Source organism: Nelumbo nucifera, chromosome 3 (assembly GCF_055504915.1).
Source record: "Nelumbo nucifera cultivar China Antique chromosome 3, China Antique-T2T, whole genome shotgun sequence".
In the NCBI taxonomy this organism is placed as follows: Eukaryota; Viridiplantae; Streptophyta; class Magnoliopsida; order Proteales; family Nelumbonaceae; genus Nelumbo; species Nelumbo nucifera.
Genome location: NC_142651.1, coordinates 87900001 through 87905000, shown reverse-complemented (window position 1 = coordinate 87905000; position 5000 = coordinate 87900001).

Here is a 5000-nt window from a genome sequence, read left to right as displayed (position 1 = left end):
GCACGGGTAGCGCAGTTGCATGCGCTAGTGGCGACATTGATGCTTACCGAGTGCGACATGGTAGCGCAATGACGTGCATCACAATGTGCAAGGTTTTACTTGATAGTGCATGCTGCTGCACAATGACGTGCACTAGAAGAGATCTGGGAGCGCGACGATGCACGCGTTGCAGCGCAACGTCTGTTGAGTGCCCCTTGGTCGCAAGCGATGTGTGTTGTGTTGGGTGCCCTTGGCAGCATGCGCGGTCGCACTTGCTGTGTTGAGCACTGCGTGCGTTGCCGCAGCCTTAACAGTGTCGTCCCGCGCGTGCTCGTGAACACGCGTTTGTGGGTTAGCGATGCTGGGTTAGGTGACGTGCAAGGTGTTTGTCAATTGTGCTTTGGGTGCCTCCCCACATTCTGCCCAAGGCACTCCATGGTGCCTCCGTGGTGTACCTATTTCAAGCATGGGAGGCCCCCATGGGGGGACCTCACATGAGTGGGAATGGTGCAACATGGTTGGTGAAGGGATGAGAGATCCAACCTATGGACGCCCAAAGATTGCGGAATAAGGGGCGAATTTCAAAAATTTTATCTCTCCCTTCAACTGGGAATCGTATTCCCCATTTAGAAAATCATATTTTCAAGGATCAATCTTGAACCATAAACTGAACCAGATCTGAAACAAAAGGAGTGGGAGAGGATTATACCTGATACGGAGAAATACTATCTCCCAGTGGAGGTGTTCACGCCCAAGGAAGAATCCAAAATCTGCTCCCACTGAAGATGGCGCAGTGCAGGGTGGAGCAGAATCAGCAACGTTCTTCAAAAGAACTTGATCCTACGTAAGGATCAACTGGACGACTTGAGTACAGCTCCAACCAATCTTTTCACAAAAGATTGAAATCAAGATCCAATCTTGATTGCTCCCAAGAACTGGAGATCGAACAGAAGGAATGGCAATGGCTGGAAGGTGGCGGCAGGAGAGAATTCGCAGTATGCAGGAAATCTCTCAATCTCTCTTTCTTTAAGAGAAGAATGCTGTTGATGGTGTTGTGTTTATTGGCTGCCGCCCCCTTCCCCTTTTGTAATCTTAAAGGGATCAGCTCCTAATCAGATTAGGAGCTGCTAATCCAAATCATATTTGGGTTAGAAGTCCCTTAGTGATAAGGGATAATCCTTATCTTATCTGCAAATCTGATCAGCTGTCTCCTAATCTAATTAGGAGGTTTCCAGATCTAAATCTTATTTAGATCTTGGAATCTCTGAGTGGATAGGGTCTAAGCCCAATCCTTTTAGCTGACCCACTTCAGAATTCGCCTCCTTTAAATGACTGATCAAATCAGCCCAGTTCGAAATGGGCTTAAGGCCCATTAAGGTTATGTACTCAAAAACCTTCCAAATTGCTGCCCAGTTGGGCTTTCTTGTATGGCGCGGGACACAAGCATTGATCTACACATCTGCCACTTGGGTTCAGCCTTGCCTTTGTTACAAGGCTTGGCCGAATGCACTGCTGAAGATAGTGTACCCCCTGCAACCCATCAAATGAGCTCTATGGGCCCAACACTTACACTAAGTGGTCCCTGGGCCAAGCCACCTTGTAACACCCAGGGACAGTGGGCAGATGCAAGATTAGCCCATCAGGCATTATCCTCAATGGTCTTACACTTAACCTCTCAGCCCATAATGATCATACACTGCCCGACTGTTAGAGAATACCAAGAATGGGAGGAGAAAAACTCCCTTGCCCGCTGCTATATCATTGCCTCCTTGGACAATCCAATTCAGAGGCAGTTCGATCAGATCGAACTTGCTAAAGATGTATTGGACAGTCTTAGGACAATGTACGAAGAGCAGAATCGTTCTACTCGGCAGAAGGTCTTGAAACAGTTCATGACCGCGCAGATGTCCAAGGGCCAACAAGTTCACGACCATTGTCTTCGGATGATGGGCTATATCAACGAACTAGAGGCTCTTGGATCCGGACTGGATCTGGTAACTCAGATCGATGCTATTCTCAACTCTCTGCCTCCATCCTTTAATCCATTCATCATGAACTACAACATGAACAAGCTGAACGTCAGCTTGCAGGAACTCAGCAATATGTTGCAGAGGGCCGAAGAATTGATTAAAAAGGATGAGCCCATTGCCATGCTTGTTGAAACTGGTAAATCGGGCAAGAAAAGGAAGGCAAAGAGAAAGCCCCAGAAAAAGGCTGCCAAACCCAAGAAACAGAGGAAGGACAAGGCATCAGATGCCTGTCACTTTTGAAAGAAGACCGGCCACTGGAAAAGGAATTGTCCTGCCTACCTGGAATCCAAGAAAGGTAATTTCGAAACTTGTGTTATAGAAACCAATTTGTTGGTAGCTTCTGCGTCCTGGTGTATTGACTCCGGGGCTTCAACTCATGCATGTAACTCACTACAGGGGTTCAAGGTAAGCAGAAGGCTGAGTGAAGGAGAAGTCACACTCTACTTGGGAACTACTGCAACTGTTGCAGCCGCGGCCATAGGAACCGTGGAACTATTTTTTAGAGAAGGAATAATTGTACTGAAAGATTGTCTTTACGTACAAAATTTAAGAAGAAATTTGATTTCTGTCTCAAAACTGTGTGCAGATGGTTATTCTGTCTTCTTTAGTAATACGATTACTATTAAAAGAAACAACAGATTCATCGCATACGGGGAACTGGAGAATGGTCTCTATGTTCTACATCCTTCTCTAGAAACTAACATAACCGAAACTATGTCGGTTGAAAACCCCAAGAAGAGAGCCCGTGATACAGTTAATCCCACGTGTCTGTGGCATTACCGACTTGGCCATATCGGTGTTGACCGAATCACAAGGTTGGTAAATGATGGTCCTTTGGATTTTCTAGCTATAGAAGATCTTCCCACCTGTGAGCCTTGCCTACAAGGCAAGATGACGAGACGGCCATTTAGTGGTAAGCCTGAAAGATGTACAGGCACACTTGACCTAATACATACTGATGTATGTGGTCCCCTGAGAATTAGGACACGAAATCAACACGTGTATTTCATCACCTTCATAGATGATTTTTCACGATATGGTTACGTGTACCTAATGAGACACAAGTCTGAATCCTTTGAAAAGTTCAAAGAGTTTAGACAAGAGGTCGAGAAACAGTTAGGGAGAGAAATTAAAGCCCTTCGATCCGATCGAGGTGGCGAATATCTCTCTGACGAATTCAGGGACTACTTAAAGGACAATGGGATAGTATCACAATTAGCTCCTCCTGCTACACCACAACTTAACGATGTTTCAGAGAGGAGGAATAGGACCTTATTAGATATGGTCCGGTCGCTTCTCATACACTCAGAGTTACCCACATCCTTTTGGGGTTACGCATTAGAGACTGCGATTTACGTGCTGAATCGGGTTCCAACCAAATTGGTTCCGAATACTCCATATGAACTTTGGACCGGAAAGAAACCAAGTGTCAGACACTTGAAGATTTGGGGTTGTCCAGCACACGTTAAAATAACGAGTGCAGACAAGTTGGAATCTAAGACCAGCCGTTGCCTATTTGTAGGCTACCCAAAAGGCTCTGTAGGTTACCTTTTCTATGACCCAAGTGAGCAGAAAGTGTTCTGCAGTCGAAATGCGCAATTCCTGGAAACCGACTATATCTTGGACACCCATCGTCAGGAAGTTGTTCTTGATGAGGAGAGCTCAGGAGCAGTGGGAGATGTCCCACATGTTCCAGGTAGTGACCAACTTAGAAGATCCACTCGGGCATCCAGGCCACCAGTTCGTTATGGTTATGACCAGGATAGTTACCTGGTGGAAACCTTGACTAGTGAGGAGGATCCCGTGACTTACGCGGAAGCTATGTTGGACATAGATTCCCAGAAGTGGGTGGAGGCCATGAGGGCAGAGATGGACTCAATGGAGACCAATGGAGTCTGGACTCTAGTAGATCCGCCCTCCGGGGTAAAGGCAATCGGTTGCAAATGGATTTACAAGAGGAAGAAGGGCCCCGATGGTAAAGTTGAGACCTTCAAGGCTCGTCTGGTGGCGAAAGGGTACACTCAGAAAGAGGGCATCGATTATGAGGAAACCTTTTCGCCTGTGGCCATTCTTAAATCCATTAGGATCCTGCAAGCTGTAGCAGCATACCATGATTATGAGATTTGGCAGATGGATGTCAAAACTGCATTCCTGAATGGAGATCTTGCTGAAGATATCTATATGCAGCAGCCACAAGGCTTCATTGCCGCAGGTCAGGAAAACATGGTATGTAAACTTAACAGATCCATTTATGGGCTTAAGCAAGCTTCTAGAAGTTGGAACATCCGTTTTAACTCTGCTGTCAAATCGTTTGACTTCGAGCAGAATCCGGATGAACCCTGTGTCTACAGGAAGTACAGTGGGGATAAGGTTACCATCTTGGTTCTGTATGTAGATGACATTCTACTCATTGGGAATGATGTAGGAATGTTAACTACGGTGAAAGTATGGCTTTCGCAGCAATTCTCCATGAAAGATCTTGGAGAAGCCTCCTATATACTGGGTCTTCGACTCTATAGAGATAGATCGAAGCGGATAATAGGATTATCCCAATCTGCTTACATTGACAAAATAGTCAAAAGATACAGCATGGAAAACTCCAAGAAAGGAAATGTTCCTTTCAGGCACGGAGTCACTCTCTCCAAGAAGATGTCTCCCAAGACTTCTGAGGAGATTGATGGCATGAAAGACATTCCTTATGCCTCAGCCGTAGGGAGCATCATGTATGCCATGCTGTGCACTCGTCCTGACATAGCTCAGGCAGTGAGTGTAGTAAGCAGATTTCAGGCCAACCCAGGGCAGGAGCATTGGACTGCTGTGAAAAACATACTTAAGTACCTTCGAGGGACAAAAGAGTTTTGTCTGGTGTTCGACGGTAGCTCACTACAGATCCAGGGGTTTACAGATGCCGATTTTCAGTCAGACCTAGATGATAGAAAGTCTACATCTGGATAAGTTTTCACGATAGGATCGTGTGTTGTTTCCTGAATG